At 39.0% G+C, this 21,144-nt stretch overlaps 1 protein-coding gene across 7 annotated transcripts in view; it reads right to left on the bottom strand.

Moving 5' to 3' along the window:
* Nucleotides 1-21,144, bottom strand: part of VPS13B (vacuolar protein sorting 13 homolog B) — a 1,017,676-nt gene that overhangs the window by 274,505 nt on the left and 722,027 nt on the right. The window lies entirely within an intron of this gene.

The raw sequence follows: 21,144 nt of genomic DNA, 5'->3' as shown, positions 1-21,144 counted from the left end.
TTGTCTTGCCGGATTGCCCTGGCTAGCACTTCCAGCACAATGTTGAATAACAGTGGTGACAGCGGGCATCCTTGTCTTGTTCCTGATCTTAGAGGGAAGGCTTTCAGTCTCTCACCATTGAGTAATATGCTGGCTGTGGGTTTTTCATATATGCTCTTTATCATGTTGAGGAAGTTTCCTTCAATTCCTACCTTTTGAAGTATTTTTATCAAAAAGGGATGTTGGATTTTGTCAAACGCTTTTTCAGCATCTATTGAGATGATCAATTGATTTTTCCCTTTTGACTTGTTAATGTGTTGTAATACATTGATTGATTTTCTTATGTTGAACCATCCTTGCATGCCTGTAATAAACCCCACTTGGTCATGGTGTATGATTTTTTTAATGTGTCTTTGGATTTGACTTGCAAGTATTTTGTTGAGGATTTTTGCATCTATATTCATTAGGGAGATTGGCCGGTAGTTTTCCTTTTTTGTAGCATCTTTGCCTGGTTTGGGTATTAGATTGATGTTAGCTTCATAAAATGAGTTAGGTAGTGTTCCATTTTCTTCAATGTTTTGAAAGAGTTTGAGTAAGATTGGTGTCAGTTCTTTCTGGAAAGTTTGGTAGAATTCCCCTGTGAAGCCATCTGGCCCTGGACATTTATTTGTGGGAAGATTTTTGATGACTGATTGGATCTCTTTGCTTGTGATGGGTTGGTTGAGGTCTTCTATTTCTTCTCTGGTCAGTCTAGGTTGTTCATATGTTTCCAGGAAATTTTCCATTTCCTCTACATTATCCAGTTTGTTGCCATACAGTTGTTCATAGTATCCTCTTTTAATTTTTTTAATTTCTTCAGGATCTGCAGTTATGTCACCTTTTTCATTCATTATTTTGTTTATATGGGTCTTCTCTCTTTTTGATTTTGTCAGTCTAGCTAGGGGCTTGTCAATCTTGTTGATCTTCTCAAAGAACCACCTTTTGGTGATATTTATCCTCTCTTTTGTTTTTTTGTTCTCTATGTCATTTATTTCTGCTTTAATCCTTGTTATTTCTTTTCTTCTACTTGGTTTAGGATTGGTTTGCTGTTCATTTTCTAGCTTCTTCAGTTGATCCATTAGTTCTTTGATTTTGGCTCTTTCTTCCTTTTTAATATATGCGTTTAGTGCTATAAATTTCCCCCTCAGCACTGCTTTTGCTGCATCCCATAGGTTTTGGTATGTTGTGTTCTCATTTTCATTCATCTCTATATATTTAGCAATTTCTCTTGCTATTTCTTCTTTAACCCACTGATTGTTTAGGAGTGTGTTGTTTAACCTCCAGGTATTTGTGAATTTTCTAAGTCTCTGATGGTTATTGACTTCTAATTGTATTCCATTGTGGTCAGAGAATGTGCTTTGAATAATTTCAATCTTTTTAAATTTATTGAGGCTTGTTTTATGTCCCAGCATATGATCTATTCTGGAGAAAGTTCCATGAGCACTAGAAAAGTATGTGTATCCTGGTGATTTGGGATGTAATGTCCTGTATATGTCTGTTAAATCTAATTCATTTATCAGATTGTTAAGTTTTCAATTTCCTTATTGGTCTTCTGTCTGGTTGATCTATCTATAGGAGAGAGTGATGTGTTGAAGTCTCCCACAATTATTGTGGAAACATCAATTGCTTCCTTTAGTTTTGCCAGTGTTTCTCTCATGTGTTTTGTGGCACCTTGATTGGGTGCATAGACATTTATGATTGTTGTTTCTTCTTGCTGAATTGCCCCTTTTATTAGTATGTAGTGGCCTTCTTTGTCTCTCAAAACATCCCTGCATTTGAAGTCTATTTTATCTGAGATTAATATTGCTACACCTGCTTTCTTTTGGCTGTAGCTTGCATGAAATATTTTTTTCCATCCTTTCACTTTCAGTTTCTTTGTGTCCCTGTGTCTAAGATGAGTCTCTTGTATGCAACATAGTGATGGTTCATTTTTTTTTGATCCATTCTGCGAATCTATATCTTTTAATTGGGGAGTTTATTCCATTTACATTCAACATTATAACCGTGAAGGCATTTCTTGAATCAGCCATCTTATCCTTTGGTTTATGTTGGTCATATTTTTCCCCTCTGTCTATTAATATCCTTTATTGTACCCATACCGAATCTCTTTAGTACTGACCCTTTCTCCAAGTCTCTCTGTCCTTTCTTTGTTTCTCTGTCTGTAGGGCTCCCTTTAGTATCTCCAGTAGGGCAGGTCTCTTGTTAGCAAATTCTCTCAGCATTTGTTTGTCTGTGAAAAATTTAAGCTCTCCCTCAAATTTGAAGGAGATCTCTCTCTGGCTAAGCCAACTTGAAAGGTGAAATCACTGCCCTCCCCCCTACGTGGGATCAGACACCCAGGGAAGTGAATCTCCCTGGCAACGTGGAATATGACTCCCAGGGAGGAATGTAGACCTGGCACCGTGGGACGGAGAACATCTTCTTGACCAAAAGGGGGATGTGAAAGGAAATGAAATAAGCTTCAGTGGCAGAGAGATTCCAAAAGGAGCCGAGAGGTCACTCTGGTGGGCACTCTTATGCACACTTTAGACAACCCTTTTTAGGTTCTAAAGAATTGGGGTAGCTGGTGGTGGATACCTGAAACTATCAAACTACAACCCAGAACCCATGAATCTCGAAGACAGTTGTATAAAAATGTAGCTTATGAGGGGTGACAATGGGATTGGGAAAGCCATAAGGACCAAACACCACTTTGTCTAGTTTATGGATGGATGTGTAGAAAAGTAGGGGAAGGAAACAAACAGACAAAGGTACCCAGTGTTCTTTTTTACTTCAATTGCTCTTTTTCACTCTAATTATTATTCTTGTTATTTTTGTGTGTGTGCTAATGAAGGTGTCAGGGATTGATTTAGGTGATGAATGTACAACTATGTAATGGTACTGTAAACAATCGAAAGTACAATTTGTTTTGTATGACTGCGTGGTATGTGAATATATCTCAATAAAATGATGATTTAAAAAAAAAAAAAAAAAAAAAAAAAAAAAAAATTTGAAGGAGAGCTTTGCTGGATAAAGTATTCTTGGCTGGAAATTTTTCTCACTCAGAATTTTAAATATATCGTGCCACTGCCTTCTCGCCTCCATGGTGGCTGCTGAGTAGTCACTACTTAGTCTTATGCTGTTTCCTATGTATGTGGTGAATTGCTTTTCTCTTGCTGCTTTCAGAACTTGCTCCTTCTCTTCTGTGTTTGACAGTGTGATCAGTATATGTCTCGGAGTGGGTTTATTTGGATTTATTCTATTTGGGGTTCGCTGAGCATTTATGATTTGTGTATTTATGTTGTTTAGAAGATTTGGGAAGTTTTCCCCAACAATTTCTTTGAATACTCTTCCTAGACCTTTACCCTTTTCTTCCCCTTCTGGGACACCAATGAGTCTTATATTTGGACGTTTCATATCATCTAATATATCCCTGAGGTCCGTTTCGATTTTTTCAATTTTTTTCCCCATTCTTTCTTTTATGCTTTCATTTTCCATTCTGTCATCTTCGAGGTCACTGATTCGTTGTTCAACTTCCTCTAGTCTTGTACTATGAGTGTCCAGAATCTTTTTAATTTGGTCAACAGTTTCTTTAATTTCCATAAGATCATCCATTTTTTTATTTAGTCTTGCAATGTCTTCTTTATGCTCTTCTAGGGTCTTCTTGATTTCCTTTGTCTCCCGTACTATGGTCTCATTGTTCATCTTTAGTTCTTTGAGTAGCTGCTCTAGGTGCTGTGTCTCTTTTGGTCTTTTGATTTGGGTGCTTGGGCTTGGGTTATCCATATCGTCTGTTTTTTTCATATGCTTTATAATTTTCTGTTGTTTTTGGCCTCGTGGCATTTGCTGAACTTGATAGGGTTATTTTAGGATTTATAGACCAATTGATGTCCTTATCTCTAATTTATCAGATCTACAGCTTCGTGGAGTACACTTTCTCTAACTAACCAGCAGGTGGCATCCACGAGCCACCTGTTCTCCACAAGCCAGTTCTCCCCTGCTTAGCCTTTTTGGTGAGTGGGGGAGTGAGTCTTGTGGGGTCCAATTGGTGTACCAAGCTTGCGTGTGTAGTTGGTGTTGCCTGCCCTGTATATGGGGCGTGTTTCTGGGCAGTCAGGGATGGGGGGGTGGCTCTAACAACCAAATCTCCCTGGTGATCCTAGAGTTTTAAAGCTGCTGCAATAGTCTAATCCTTCAGTTCAGTCCTGCCACAGTTTGTCTCTGCCACTGACCCACAAGTCCTTGGTATTGGCGTATGGCTCCTGAGACTTGCAAGTGGGCCCCTCTTCCAGGCCATGCACCCCGGGTCCTCTGTTGATGGATGACTGTGCTATGTCACAGGTGAGTGCCGTCCCCCCAGGGCAGTTCTGGGCTGCTGGGCTGTGTAGGGAGGCTCCCAGTCTGCTGAAATGATGGCTGAATGGGGCTTTGTTAATTCACACTGCTCTACCTTCCCAACTCTGGGACAATCAGCTGAGGTTGCAGGGAAGGCTAATGTCCACGCCCAGTTTTGTGGTGTGTGCCTGTTATTTGAAGCACTTCCATCACACTGGGTTGTCTGGGGCAGCTCTGGGCTATGGAGCTGGCGATGGGCAGGAGTGTTTCCTGTCCACCAGGATGATGGCTGTGAGCGGACACCCCCCTTTTCTTGGGAAGTTGTGGTGTTTAGTGAATTTTCTCAGCCACTGGATTATTGCGTTTTGTCTCAGAGCTCTCCTAGTTCTGCTCTTGACTTGACCTGCCCAAATTGCAGGTCTTTGAAGCCTTCTGTATTGGGCTTCTTAGAGTAATTGTTTTAGAAAAAGAAAAAAGGATTTAAAAAAAAAAAAAAAAAAGTGCCCTCCTCAGAGATCTAATGGGTTATTGAAATGCTAAGAGACAAAGCAACCAGGGCCATTAAGGAAAGGTCCACAGGGCAGAGAGATCAGCTTTTCTTCGGGATTTGCATATGCGCCTCAGGGCCTGAGCTCGGGCCTGAGCTCTGCCCTTCCCCTTTCTATGTTCACCAGAACTCCAAAAATCCTCTGCTTTTATTTTGGAGTTTTTCATGTTGTTTTTTCTCTATGCCTGTCTCGTCTCTGCTGGGCTGGCTGATCTCAGATTCTCTGGTGTCTGGTCTCCGTCTATCTATGGTTGGAGTTTGGATCAGCAGAATGATTTTCCGATAAGGGCTGCCACTGCAGTTCTCCATTCTCCTTCCCGGAGCTGACAGCCCCTCCTCCCACGGGACTGAGCCTGGCAGGGAGGGGCGCGGGTCCCCTGGCTGCAAAAACTTACAGATTTCGCTGATCTCAGCAGTTCCACGTTTTCATGAGTGTTGTATGAAGTATGCCCAAAGTCAGATTGCTCTGTGGTGTCCAGTCCACGCAGTTCCTGGCTTTCTACCTACTTTCCTGGAGGAGTAACTAAAACATACAGCTCACCAGTCTGCCATCTTGTCCCTGGATTTTTATTATATTTGCAATGGTCCTATAAGTTTGAAATTATTTCAAAATAAAAAGTTTAAAGGACAATTAAAAAAAAGATGCCAGGATTTGAAGTTGTGGAAATGTATGAATGCCTAAGACTGAGGGAACCTCTGTATACCAGAAATGAACAAAAGACAAAAAAAGAAAAAGAAAAAAAGAAAAAGAAAAAGAAAAAAAGCATGGGTAAATATATGGAGAATAAAATGTCTCATTTGACTCAAAAAAGGGTATGTTAATGGGAATAAGTGGAAGATAAGACTGGAAAGGTAAGATAAAGCCAGATTCTAGAGGGCCTCTGGCAGGTTAAGAAATTTGAACCCTTATACTTTTTATGCCCGTCTTCCTTAAAGTGGAGCCTCTTGACCACCTGAATCAGAATTACCTAGATGGCTTGCTGAAACAGAGATTCGCAGACTCTATTCTAGAAACTTCTTACCTGAAGGTGAGACCTGGAGATGCGCATTTATAACAATCTCCTCAGTAATTCTTATGCAGACTAATGTTTGAAAAACACAGGTATATAGACAATGGATGGCTATAAGTTTCTAAGCAAAAAACAAACAAACAAAAAAGACAAAACAGTGCTTGAGATAAATTAATGTGATAAAAATGCAGTGAGGAATAGGGAATTGGAGAGCAGAAAAATTTCTGGTAGCACTACCAGTTAACAAGCAATTGGCTAGATGACAATTAAGGGGGATGTGAAATAAAACAATATATGAAGTAGTAGGCCTTGGGAGATGAATGAGAAAAATCTTGTCTATCCCAGGTCAGAATTCAGGCATGACATACCACTGCCTACTGAGTAACTTAAGCAACATTCTGGGACTTTCTCATTAACCCATCACTTACTAGCTCTCTATTCAAATTTCCCATTCTGGGATTTCACATTCACATTCCTGGCTCCACACCTTTCTTCATGCTGTTCTCTCAGCCTGGAAGGAACTCCCTTTTAAGGCCCACTTCCCCTGTGGTCTTGTCTATATCTGAGCCCACAATAACTACTCTCTCCCACCAAATCCTATAGCACATACCACCTCTCCATCACTTATCTTGCACTTAGTATATGCTACCTTTTATCACTATTTTCTTTTAATCCTTATAATCTTCATGCTCTATCTCTTAACTAGACTGTAGGCTTCTTGAGTCCAGGAACATGCTACATCCAGTTTTGCAAACCCTGTGCACAAAGCATGTAGTAAATTAGTACTTGTAGTTGACAGTGATATTGTTGATAAAGATGGCAACAATGATAACCTAAATAACTGATTTCCTGAAATTCTCTAAAGCAATGACATAGAGTTAACAAAGCATAGTTAACACCTGCCGGATGCTTATCATGTGCCAGGCACTATTCTATGTGCACCACACATATCAAATCATTCAATTCTCACAACATCCCTAGGAAGTAGGTACTATTATTGTCCCCATTTACAGATAAAGAAACTGAGGCTCAGAGACATTAATTTGCTCAGAATCAAACAGCTGGTAAATGGTGAAGTTGGGATCTGAACATTGGCAATCTGATTCCAGAGTTCACTTTAAAATAACAACCTACAAGTCTCTCTCTCAGAACTTTGTTTCTTTCTTAGTTCTTACCACAATTTGCAGTGTTTAAACTTTTTTCATTCTTAATATATATGGTGAGATCCATAATTGTAGGGAGTAGTTAATCTTGTTTCCTGCTACATCCCTAGCATGGGCACATAGTAGATGCTCCATAAATATATGCTTTGTGAATAAATGCATACATACATACATGAATGAATGAAAAAATAAGGGAAAGAGCAGGAGAGAGGAGTAGAAGAGTGAAGTAACAATACCATTATGACTACCGTCTAAGGAAGCTAGGGAAGTCTTTTTTCATTACTGCAGATTTCAGACAGATGACTTTCCAGAGAAAGACTTCATCAATACATGAATGCTGAAATTTTGAAATGCTGAAAGTAAAAAACTATGTGCAAGGTGCTGAACCAGATGTCTTTATTTTAGCAAATCATTGTACTCAAGAACAGGAAGCAAAACTTGACGATAGAACAGTCTGCTAAGGAGCTGAAGACCTGGCTAAGTGCCAGTTTCCACTGTTACACCTGTGTGCAGCTCTATGGGAAAAAATTGTCTTTGTTCACAGCTTTCCTTTTGTTGACATGAGTTAAAATGGCATAACTTAGGCCAAACTAAAATTCTTAGCTCAGTGCATCAGAATCATAGCTTGGTAGAGCTGGAAGAGGCTCTGGAGCTCATTATTACGAGATTTTCAAATTACTTTTTAGCCACAATACCCTTTCCACAAAGAAATTGTATGGGGCAGTGGGGCAGGAGTATGGTGGTCAGGACATCCAATATGTGAAACACATAAAGCAAATTGCCACTCGGTGGTTGTGGCATGCCTGTGTGTACATGTGATTTGAGAGTGACAGAGCCCACTCTGCAAGCCACCGCCCCTTGATATATTTTTTTATTGACAGCTTTATTGAGATTATAATTCCCATACCATACAATTTGTCTATTGAATTTTGGTATATATCCAGACTTATGCAATCATCATCAAAATTAACTTTAGAACATTTTCATCACCCTAAAAAGAAGCCCTACCCATTAGCAGTCACTCCACTTCACTACCCCGTCCCCCCACATCCCCCACAACTCCAGGAAAAAAAAAATCTACTTTCTGTCTCTACAGATTTGCCTATTCTAGGCATTTCATATAAATGGAATCATACAATATGGCTGAATAATATTCCATTATATGGATACACTACATTTGAATTATCCATTTATCAGCTGATAGATATTTGGGTTGCTTCCACTTTTTAGCTACTTTGAATAGTGCTATGAACATCCATGTGCAAGTTTTTGTGGGGACATATGTTATCATTTCTTTTGTGAATATATCTAGGAGTGAAACTGCTGGATCATATAGTAACTCTGTTTACTCTTTTCAGGAACTGGCAGACTGTTTTCCAAAGCAGCTGCACCATTTTAAATTCCCACCAATAGTGTACGAATGTTCCAGTTTCTCCACATCCTTACCAACACTCATTATAATCTGCCTTTATAACAGCCATCCTAGTGGGTGTGATGTGGATCTGATGGTTGTGTTGATTTGCATTTCCCTGATGGCTAATAATGTTGAACATTTTTAAATGTGTTTACTGGACATTTATAAATCTTCTTTGGAAAAATGTCTATGTGGATCCTTTGCTCATTTTTTTTATTGGATTGTCTCTTTATTATTGAGATGTAAGAGTTCTTTATATATTCTGAATACCACACCTTCATTAGATGTATTATTTGCAATATTCTCCTATTATCCCATAGGTTGACTTTTCACTTTCTTAATGGTGTCCTTTGAAGCACAAGTTTTTAATCTTGATGAAATTTGTATTAAGTTTTTGTAGTAAGTTTTGAGTTGGGGAAGTGTTCCGGTTTGCTAATGCTGCCCTTTTGCAAAACACCAGAAATGAATTGGCTTTTATAATAGGGGGTTTATTTGGTTACAGAATTACAGTCTGAAGGCCATAAAGTGTCCAAGGTAACACATCAACAATCGGGTACCTTCACTGGAGGATGGCCAATGGTGTCCAGAAAACCTCTGTTATCTGAGAAGGCATGTGGCTGGCATCTGCTCTGGAGTTCCGGATTCAAAATGGCTTTCTCCCAGACATTCCTCCTTAGGCTTCAGCTCCTCAAAAATGTCCCTCTCAGTTGCTCTTGGGGTGTTTGTCCTCTCTTAGCTTCTCTGGAGCAAAAGTCTGCTTTCAAAGGCTGCCTCCAAAATGTCTCTGTAAGCTGAAGCTCCTCTCTCAGCTACTGTGTGTTCTTCAAAGTGTCCCTCCTGGCTGTAGCAGGCTCACTCCTGTCTGAGCTTATATAGTGCTCCAGTAAACTAACCGAGGCCCACACTGAATGGGCAGGGCAACACCTCCATGGAAATTACCTAATCAGAGTTATCACCTACAGTTGAGTGGGTCGCATCTCCACGGAAACACTCAAAGAATTACAATCTAATCAATACTAATACATCTGCCCACACAAGACTGCATCAAACATAATGGCATTTTGGGGGACATAATACATCCAAACCAGCACAGGAAGTACGAGTCCTCCAACGAATTTTCTTTTTCAAGATTAAGTATGTTGTTAGCAGTGGGTTTTCCAGTTATGCTCTTTATTGGGTTGTAGAAATTCCTTCTATTTCTGGTTTGTTGAGTGATTTTTATCATGAGGGAGTAATGAATTCTATCAAATGCTTTTGCTGTGCCTACTGAGATGATCATGTGTTTTTGTCCTTTATTCTATTGATATGGTATATAACGTTAATTTATTTTTGGATGCTAAACTACCTTGTATTCCTGGGATAAATTCCCCTTTGCCATTGTGGATAGCCTTTTTATATGTTCCAGGAATCAGTTTGCTAACATTTTTTTTGAGAATTTTTGTATCTATATTCATAAGGGATATTGGTCCGTAGTTTTCTTTTTTGGTGATGCCTTTGTCTGGTTTTGCTACCAAGGTAATACTGGCCTCATAGAACGATTTGGGAAGTGTTGTTTCCACTTCTGTTTTTAGAAAGAGCTTCAGAAGAACTCTTATTAAATTCTTTTTAAATGTTTGGTAGAATTTGCCAGTGGAGACATCCGGGCCTGGGTTTTTCTTTCTGGATAGTTTTTCATTACTAATTCCATCTCTTATTACAGGTGTATTCAGATTTTCTATTGCTTCTTGAGTCAGTTTCAGTAGTTCTTTTCCTTTTAAGACTGTCCATTGCATCTAAATTATCTAATTTGTTGAGATACAGTTATTCATACTATTTCCTTAGAATATTTTTTACTTCCTTAAGGTTGGTATTACTGTCTCCTCTTTCCTTCCTGATTTTAGTAATTTTCTTAGTCTAATTAAAGTTTTGCCTATTTTGCTGATATTTTTAAGGAACTATCTTCTGGTTCTGTTGATTTTCTATTGTTTTTCTGTCTCTCTTGGTATTTTACAGAGGCCTTAGAGAAAAGAGATGTGTATGGAGATGAAGCAATGGCAGCTTCCTACTCATCCCTCCATTTAAGTGACCACATGTGCTGGTTCACATCTGTTGTGTCCTGACATTTCTTTTTTTTTTCATTTTTATTGAGATTGTTCAGATACCATACAATTATCCAAAGATCCAAAGTGTACAATCACTTGCCCCTGGGTACCCTCATACAGCTGTGCATCCACCACACTTAATTTTTGTTCAATTTTTAGAAACTTTTCACTACTCCAGACAAGAAATAAACTGAAAGATGGAAAAAAAAAAAAGAAAAGAAAAGGAAACTCTAATCCTCCCCATCCCTAACCACCCTCCCTCAATTGTTGACTCGTAGTATTGATATAGTACATTTGTTACTGTTTATGAAAAAATGTTGAAATACTACTAACTGTAGTACATAGTTTGTAATAGGTATATAGTTCTTCCCTATATGCCCCTCCATTATTAACTTCTAATTGTATTGTCATACATTTGTTCTGGTTCATGGAAGTGATTTCTAGTATTTGTACAGTTGATCATGGACATTGCCCACCATAGGATTCAGTTTAATACATTCCCATCTTTTGACCTCCAACTTTCCTTCTGGTAACATATATGACTATGAGCTTCCCCTTTCCACCTCATTCACACACCATTTGGCACCATTAGTTATTCTCACATGTTGCTACCAACACCCCTGTTCATTTCCAAACATTTAAGTTCATCCTAATTGAACATTCTGCTCATACTAAGCAACCACTCCCCATTCTTAAGCCTCGTCCTATATCTTGGTACCTTATGTTTCATGTCTATGAGTTTACATATTATAATTAGTTCCTATCAGTGAGACCCTGCAATAATTGTCCTAATGTGTCTGGCTTATTTCACTCAGTATATTGGCCTCAAGGTTTTGTCATCAACCCATTTTTTTTTTTAGTATGGGTTTGTTCACTCACCATAGATTCCATCCCAAGTAAATAATCGATGGTTTTCTGCATGGTCACACATTTATGTGTTCACCACCTTCACCATTATCTATATAAGAGCATCTACATTTCTTCCACAAGGCAGGAGGGAGAGTCAAAGAAGGTAGAGAGCCAAAAGAAAGAGGAAAAAAAAAGACAGCTAGGAAGCAGCAAAAGGAAAAATAACCTTAAATCAAAGTAGAATAAAGAATCAGACAATACCACCAATGTCAAGTGTCTAACATGCCTCCCCTATCCCCCTCTCTTATCTGCATTCACCTTGGTATATCACCTTTGTTACATTAAAGGAAGCATAATACAATGATTCTATTAGTTACAGTCTCTAGTTTATGCTGATTGCATCCCTCCCCCAGTGCCTCCCCATTTTTAACACCTTGCAAGGTAGACATTTGCTTGTTCTCCCTCGTAAAAGAACATATTTGTACATTTTATCACAATTGTTGAATATTCTAGATTTCACCAAGTTACACAGTCCCAGTCGTTATCTTTCCTCCTTTCTTGTTGTGTCTCACATGCTCCCCACCTTCCTCTCTCAACCGTATTCATAGTTACCTTTGTTCAGTGTACTTACATTGTTGTGCTACCATCTCCCCAAATTGTGTTCCAAACCACGCACTCCTGTCTTCTATCACCCTGTAGTGCTCCCTTTAGTATTTCCTGTAGGACAGGTGTCTTGTTCACAAAGTCTCTCATTGTCTGTTTGTCAGAAAATATTTTGATCTCTCCCTCATATTCGAAGGACAGCTTTGCTGGATACAGGATTCTTGGTTGGTGGTTTTTCTCTTTCAGTATCTTAAATATATCACACCACTTCCTTCTTGCCTCCATGGTTTCTGCTGAGAGATCCGCACATAGTCTTATTAAGCTTCCTTTGTATGTAATGGATTGCTTTTCTCTTGCTGCTTTCAGGATTCTCTCTTTGTCTTTGACATTTGATAATCTGATTATTAAGTGTCTTAGCGTAGGTCTATTCATATCTCTTCTGTCTGGAGTACGCTGCGCTTCTTGGATCTGTAATTTTATGTCTTTCATAAGAGATGGAAAATTTTCATTAATTATTTCCTCTATTATTGCTTCTGCCCCCTTTCCCTTCTCTTCTCCTTCTGGGACACCAATGATACGTACATTATTGTACTTTGTTTCATCCTTGAGTTTCCGGAGACGTTGCTCATATTTTTTCATTCTTTTCTCCATCTGCTCCTTCGCGTGTAGGCTTTCAGGTGTTTTGTTCTCCAGTTCCTGAGTGTTTTCTTCTGCCTCTTGAGATCTGCTGTTGTATGTTTCCATTGTGTCTTTCATCTCTTGTGTTGTGCCTTTCATTTCTATAGATTCTATTAGTTGTTTTTTTGAACTTTTGATTTCTGCCGTATACATGCCCAATGCTTCCTTTACAGCCTCTATCTCTTTTGCAATATCTTCTCTAAACTTTTTTATTTGATTTAGCATTAGTTGTTTAAATTCCTGTATCTCAGTTGAAGGGTACGTTTGTTCCTTTGACTGGGCCATAACTTTGTTTTCCTTAGTGTAGGTTGTAATTTTCTGTTGTCTCGGCATGGTTTCCTTGGTTATCCAAATCAGGTTTTCCCAGACCAGAACAGGCCCAGGTCCCAGAGGGAAGAAATATTCAGTATCTGGTTTCCCTGAGGGTGTGTCTTAGAAAATTGCTCCACCCTTTGATGCCTGGGTCACTGTGCTTTTCTGCCCAGCAGGTGACGCCTGTTAGCCTATAATTCTTGACTGGTGTGAGGAGGTATGGCCATGTTCCCCCAGGCTCTGGGGTCTGGTTCTGAATGGAAAGGGCCCCACCCCTTTCCTCCTAGAGAAGACAGACCCCTCAGGTGGAGGTCATTAGCATTTCAATGGTCTCGCTCTCTGCTTGTGGTGTCTCCACCCTTCCCAGAGTCACAGCCCTGGAAACTGAAAATGACTGGGGCTTTCTCCACTGAGCCAAAAAAGAAACAGATAGTCCCCTTCAGACCCAGTCCAACGCGACCCTCCGGCTCTGCCAGGTCAGTCGTGACCCAAAGCCTCTGTGTGTTTTTTGGGGCTGCGTACCTGTAGTGAGCAGTTCACACTTGCTACTTAAAACCCCAGTTGGAGCTCAGCTGAGCTATATTCGCTTGCTGGGAGAGAGCTTCTCTCTGGCACCACGAGGCTTTGCAGCTCGGGCTATGGGAGAGGGGGTCCCATGACTTGGTTCCGCAGGTTTTACTTACAGATTTCATGCTGTGTTCTCGGGCATTCCTCCCAATTCAGGTTGGTGTATGATGAGTGGATGGTCTCGTTTGTCCCCCTGCAGTTATTCTGGATTATTTACTAGTTGTTTCTGGTTTTTTGTAGTTGTTCCAGGGGGACTACTTAGCTTCCACTCTTCTCTATGCCACCATCTTGCCCCTCAGGCCCCTGACATTTCTTAATAGTGCCCGTTTTTATTTTCAAAATTATCCTGCTCAGATGATAAGGTATATTTTCACCCTGGAGAGTCCTGATCTGAAATACTTGTGGATGTCCTGCAGATTCTATCCAGTTTCCTTCCAACCCCTTTTGTTTGTGTCATTCTCTGTGATCCTGGCCTTAGGTAAATCAAAGTAAAAAAATGAATTAAGGACAATACAGATATCAGATCAATGAAACACATCTGTAGTCAGAATGGTAGAAAAGAAATGGGTTTGGGGAATGCTTGCTAACTAACAAAAAAAGTAAAAGGTAAAAGAGTTAGTCTTAATTTGTCTCTCTCACCGTTTTATACATAAGTGTAAACTGTGGCTGAGCTGGTAAAGACATATTCCCAGGAACTGCTGTGGGTAAAGCAGCTTATGTTCAGGGGTTACTGACTTCCCCATATGGCAGAGCCCCATATTCTATCCTCCATCTCTGCCTGTCATACTTCCTCATTGAAACGGGCATGTCCTAGTATAATGCCAGACTTTTGAAGGAAGAGGAAATCTCCCTTTCCTTGAAAGAAAAGTTCCAGATGTAAAGGCTTAAGAAAAACCACAATTCGACTACTCCCTTGTCAATTTGTTCCCACCCCCACCCCAATCAGTGTACCCAAATCTATCATATAAGAATAACTCACTTTCTGTTCTGTGTCTGTCCTTTCCCTGCACTGTCTTAGGCTCATATTTTCCAAGGAGCTGGGGATGGACATGTTCTGTGCTTACACCCACTTCACTCTACTTCCTAAAAAATGCAGTTGAAGGCATACATGCAAACAAACATGAAATACATTTGAGCAGTTATTGAGGTGTACTTCACTCATAATTGGAGACAAGGAATTATACGCTGAAAATTTCTTGAAGTATCCTGCACTAATCAAGGAAAATTAAACTCATTTGAATCCTAAAATCTTTTGTGTGTGCTTTTCAGCCTAGAAATCTAATCTGTTGTATTGGCCTGATTATTCTATGTTACTGACAAAACATCATTTTATTTTGACCAAACATGCTTTTTTTTTCCTTCATGCTATATTGGTCTCTAGACTTGATCTAAGAGTGGATATTTCAGGAACTAAAGTTTCAAAACACTTTACAAGAAATTGCTTGTTGTTAAGAATTTGCTTGTTATCAAAGTTAAATCACAACGAAAAACCTGGTATGTTCAAAGTTTTTATTGGAACAAAAATGTTCCTTAAAAGTTGGGGAAAATATTGCTACTATTTTTTGACAATAAAACACAACGATGAAACAAACCTTCCTTAACATGTAAAGACAGTCAGACAGTGACTCAAAGCATTAGCTGACATTTTATTTTGATACTTAATGTAGTTCACAGAATACTAGTTGACTCTATTCTTTGGAACACATTTACAAATGGCAGTGATAGATTTTCAGACATGGTTACATCTACCAGGAAAATGACGCAACCGTTATTCACCAATTCCAACTCTGGTTTTTACTGGCATCTTCTATGAATTACACTTTGGCACTCTTTTAAACATCATCAGGTCATAAGCTCAGTCTAAATCAAATATTTTTATAAACTAAACAATCCAGTGCTAAAAACTACCGAAGTTATAAAGACATAATGCTGTTTCCATTCCAAGGAATGGACGATTTTATAGGGAAAAAAAGTGCTTACTACATTAAAAAGGGAAATGGCTACTTTAATGCAGGAGAACTGGGCCAGCCAGAGCATTAGAAAAACACTGTTAGGATCAAACCTGTACTGGCCACCAACTAACAGACATAGCCCAATACTGACCTTTTCCAATCTCTGTATCCCATGCACCCACATAATGGATTGTCTATGCAAGTTAGTTCATCTGGTTAGATCACAGCACTAATCTGGTCAATGTTTTGGGCTCAATCCCCTATTGGGTGAGTTAAGTTAGCTTCACACAGAAAAAAATTTGTTTCATAGATGTAGCCTATACCCCTAATCATGGCTAACACTGTTGGCAAATGTGAGCCACAACACATATTATTATTGCAAAAGAACAATTCCAAGTCTGAATGCATCTTGTACTAATGATAGGTGAGTAGATTTATCTCTGCACGTGAAGAGTGTCTGATTTTCAAAATGCTGAGGGAAAGCACACAAGCAATGCAGGAAACCTAATAAACTAGTGGAAATTTCACTTTTTTTAATCCTGAAATACAGATATACTAAGGCATCCCCTTTGCATTTGCTACAAGTTTCATCCTGAAATTGGTTATATGGGGCCTGGCATATAATAGGTATATTGAAAAATACTAGTTGAATGAATAAATGTAAAGTATCTGGTTCCCTTACAGATCTGGGAAAGTCACATTATGCCAAGTGCTCTATAAATAATACTTAAAAGCCATAAGACATTTCATTGTAATTCTTTACACAAAGACCATCATTAGTCTTTACTTGAGGAGTTTTGTAACTAGATTAACTTTGCTCAGTACTATCGATATTTCCCCCTTCTAGGGTTAATTGCTGTCAATTGTTGTCAGAACTAGCAGAGTCTCACCTCCTCAAAAAAACTGTAAACTCTTTGTTTAAAGGCATTCATTAAATATATCCATCATTTATTCATTTAACAAAAGAGTATTTGGATCCTACTATGTGCCCAGCAATTTTAGGCATAGGGGCTACATCAATGAACAACAATAACAACAGAAAACACCGAAAACCTTGCCCCTCTGGCACTCTGAGTAAGTGGGAAGAAACAATAAACCTGATAAATATGTAAATCATATATAATATGTTAGTAAATCATAAGTGGTATGAGAAAAACAAGGGCAGTGAAAGGACATCAGGAGTTCTGAAGAAGTGTTGTAATTTTAAATAGGGTGGTCACAGTAGGCCTCATTAAGAAAGAGACATTTGAGTTAAGACTTGAGTAGCTTCTGGGAAACAGCCCTTAAAAAAGCCTAGTAACAGGAATCATGCCAGGCCTGCTCAAAACACAGCAAGGATGCCTGGCCGGCTAGAGTGGAGTAAGTGATGGGGAGCATGAGAGGAGGGCAGAGAGGTAATGGAGGGGGCAAATCTCATAAAGGCTTGTAGGTCTTCACTGTAAAGACTGGCTTTTTTCTAAGACAATTAGGAGCCACTGAAGAAAGCTTTTGAGGAAACAACAGGATCAAGACTTTGGTTTAAAAATGAATTGCTCTTGGTTGTGCTGCTAAGAACTGGAGGCAGGGAAACCAGGGTGTGTGCCAGTTTGGATGTATTATGGCCAACAAAACGCAATATGATGCAGTCTTGTGGAGGCAGACATATTAGTGTTGACTAGATTGGAATCCTTTGCTTGAGTGTTTCCATGGAGATGTGACTCAATCAATTGTGAGTGAGATGTTTGATTGGATAATTTCCATGGAGGTGTTACCCCACCCATTCAGGGTGGGTCTTTATTGGATCACTGGAGTACTTTAAAAAGAGCCATACAGACCCAGATGCACAGCAACTGAGAGTGATGTTTTGAAGAAGAGCTGCAGCTAAGAGAGGACAAAACACCCCAAGAGCAACATTTTGGAGAATGCCATTTTGAAATGCAACCTGGGAGCAAGCGGATGCTGGCCATGTGACTTTCCAGCTAACAGAGGTTTTCTGGACGCCACTGTCCATCCTCCAGTGAAGGTACCCGATTGTTGACGCCTTACGTTGGACACTTTATGGCCTTCAGACTATAACTTTGTAACCAAATAAACCCCCTTTATAAAAGCTAATCCATTTCTGGTGTTTTGTATAATGGTAGCATTAGCAAACCGGAACAGGGTGCAAACAAGGAGAAGAGTTAGGAGGCATTTTTAATAATCTAGGTGAGAGATGATGGTGGCTTGGACCAGGACAAAAGCAGTGAAGGTGGTGAGGAGTCGAATTGTGGATATATTCTGAAGGTAGAGCAAACAGGATTTCCTGATAGATTGGATGTGATAAATAAGAAAAAGAGAGGAGATGAGTATGATTTCATGAATTTTGTCCTTGACAACTGGAAAACTGTAGTTTTCAATGACTGGTATGAGAAAGACTATGGTTGGAGCAGGTTTGGAGAAGGGGAAAGATCAGGAATTCTGTTTCAGACATGTTAATCCCATACAGTGAAATGCCATAATCCTCACATTATAATCCCAGTTCATTCTCCTCAATATAAAATGATTTGCAGATTAAAAAAAAAAAAACCTGTGGCCTTTTATTTTTTAGCTACAATTATATTGGGGACCTCATATAAAATTTCTTTTTATCCATTAAAGGCTGTTATTTCTTTCACTGAGGTAGCTGGAAATTCTAGTCTCCCAATTAAGAATTAAAGAAAGTTTTGATTGCCTTTTATTTATAAAATATAAATTTGCATGTAGTCTCTTGGTCCCTAGATTCAAGAATAAATCAGGTAGGGTTAAATGGCTCTGGAATTAGAGTCAAAAGACCTAGAGGTCAAATCTTAGCTCTTCTACTTACTTGTAATGAGACTTTAACCTCTTTGAGTCCCACAGGTGACAAAATAAAACAGAGAAAACATCAACTTTATATGGATGTTGTAAGATGAAATGAAATGATGTAAGTGAAAGTTTCATTGATTGTAAAGAGCTATACCAATGTTAGCAGCTATTAATATCTAAGCTTACAAAAATTTGCATGCCACTTTTCTATTATTTTTGCTTATTCATTTATTCATTTATGCATTCCCCCTTCTTATAAAAAGGATTTGAATATAGATTAAGAGTCCTCTGAGTAATCTCTCATCAAATTGGTGGAAGAATTCTGAGAACTATTCTTGGGGTTCCTTCAGTCTTTTGCCCCACACCCTTCCAAGGGTTGCCTAGATAATAGTTACAAAAATGACTTAGATTGTAGGTCAGATTCCACAACAAAACATTCACTAAATTGAAAGGTCAAAAAAGCCCGGTAAAGTAATAGGAAGGAACAGAGTACAGAAGAAACAGCAATGAAGAGTGGGTTATGTTACATGTTACTAAAAGAGTCAACTGGACCAATTCCAAAGTACTAGGATCAGGCCAGAGCAGTCTTAAGAAGTAACCAATAGGAAATGCAAATGATATCATATGGCAGGAGAGGGAAAGAGAGGGGAATGGGAATTAATGTTGAGGTCTTGGCCCTGACTACTGTCAATTTATATATTAAGAAGTTTGGCATGCCTATGATGGTCCTTCATTCTTACTCACAGAGAAAAGAATGGTATGTAGGTGATCTTTCTCAAGCATATCCCTCATGCAAAGAGGCTGGGGCTTTTGATGATGAAAGAAGGCAGGTCCCAGGTTTGGGAGATGCAGTCTAGGTCTCCAGTCAAATCTTAGTGAATTAGCAACAGAACAGATTGTTAAACAAGCAAACAAACAAAACTCTGTAGGAAATAATCTCAAACTTAAACAACTTTCCCTTAATTCTAGCTAAAGCAGGAGTCTGGAAGACCTATGAGGATCTTCTACTACTTCTTTCTCTCCTCTGCTCTCAGACATATGATTTTATTATGGCATTTCTTACAATGTGTCATAATTATTTGTTGGTGGGTATTCCAGTTTGCTAATGCTGCCGTTTGCAAAACACCAGAAATGGATTAGCTTTTATAAAGGGGGTTTATTTGGTTACAAAGTTATAGTCTTAAGGCCATTAAGTGTCCAACGTAAGGCAGCAACAATAGGGTACCTTCACTGGAGAAAGGCCATTGGCATCCAGAAAACCTGTTAGCTGAGAAGGCACGTGGTTGGTGTCTCCTTGCTCCCAGGTTGCATTTCAAAACGGCATTCTCCAAAATTTCAGTGTCAGCTTTCAACAGCCGTCTTCAAAAAGTCCTTCTCGGCTGCAGCACTGAGCTCCTTCTGTCTGAGCATTTATAGGGCTCCAGTGATTTAATTAAGATCCACGCTGAATGGGCAGGGCCACACCAACATGGAAATAATCCAATTAGAGTTATCATCTACAATTGGGTGGGTCACACATCTCCATAGAAACAACTTAATCCAATGATTCCAACCTAATCAACACTAACACAAGTGCCTCCACAGAATGCATTAAAGAACATGGTGTTTTGGGGGACATAATACATCTAAACTTGCACAATGGGGGTTTCTTATAATCTAAGGTGGGGGCTCTCTCAAGGTTGGAAAGATATTTTATCCATCTTTGTTACCAGAGATCCTCTGGTACATACATAATACGGACTCAATAAAGGTCACTCTCCTGATTTCTCTTTTGTGTACCACTTTCCCCCATTCTTTATTTCTGGGCGGCTATCCCAGAGCTTTATGGTTAGGAACTCAAATATATTTTATTATCGCTTGCAACATAGTCTGCTCACAAAAAGTGGTCAATGCCAGGCAATTTCAAAGTAGGAAACCCAGATCTTTAGACCATGTATTTCCTCATAAAGATATGGAAAGCTTTGGACAAAAGGGGACAGTATCATTCCAATAACTAATCTGAATTTTCATTTGGTCTAAACTTATTGCTATCTTGAGATGAGGAATTTTGGTTTCTAATTCTTTTAAGTCAATCTCAGTAATTGTATTGCAACACTATCATTCTCGTAAACTCATTTTTTTTCAGTATCGTCATGAAAATTTTTGACCAAACAAAAAGTAGAGAGAACCTTATAGTGAGCATCTATATGCCTACCACCTAGATTTTATAATGAACATTTTCTTGCCAATTCATTTTAATGGTATAAATCTAGGCCTAGCTTAGGCCTTTGCGGGAGAAAAAAGGCACTTTTATTGCACTTATTGTCTACAACTTTAAAAAGTCAACAAAACTGCTAATAACAACCAATACTTACTGAGTGCTTACTATGTGCTAAGAACATAGACAAAACATCACACAAGAGAAAGAAGTAGATCATTTGTCCTTTATCCCCTCATCTTTCTTACTGGTTGGTAAGCAAAGTGCAGTTCCCTACGAAATTACAATGTTATCATTATCACATTGGAAATCAAAGTGCAGCTAACCAAGACAGGTAAATTTTCTGGCAATAGAGTATCAGAAAATGACACAAAGCAACAGCTAAGATATAGGTCAGCTGCCAGTGCTGCGTATGAGGGTGGCAACTACTAAAAGGGGAGTGGAGAGAGAATGGACAACAAATTTCTTCTGCTTGACAATTATTCCAGAGTTGGGACTGGCTCTATTTATTCACTTTGATGTCTTAAAACAACAAAGCCTAGTAGAAATGAGGGTAGAAAATTTGTTTATAAATCTTTCAACATGACAGATATTTAAGTACATGGTAATACTGTCCTCTTGTTTCTTATAGGAGTTA

The sequence above is a fragment of the Choloepus didactylus genome, chromosome 14, assembly GCF_015220235.1.
Source record: "Choloepus didactylus isolate mChoDid1 chromosome 14, mChoDid1.pri, whole genome shotgun sequence".
In the NCBI taxonomy this organism is placed as follows: domain Eukaryota; kingdom Metazoa; phylum Chordata; class Mammalia; order Pilosa; family Megalonychidae; genus Choloepus; species Choloepus didactylus.
The sequence above is the reverse complement of the archived record's forward strand: the minus strand, read 5'-3'. Positions and strand labels throughout refer to the sequence as shown.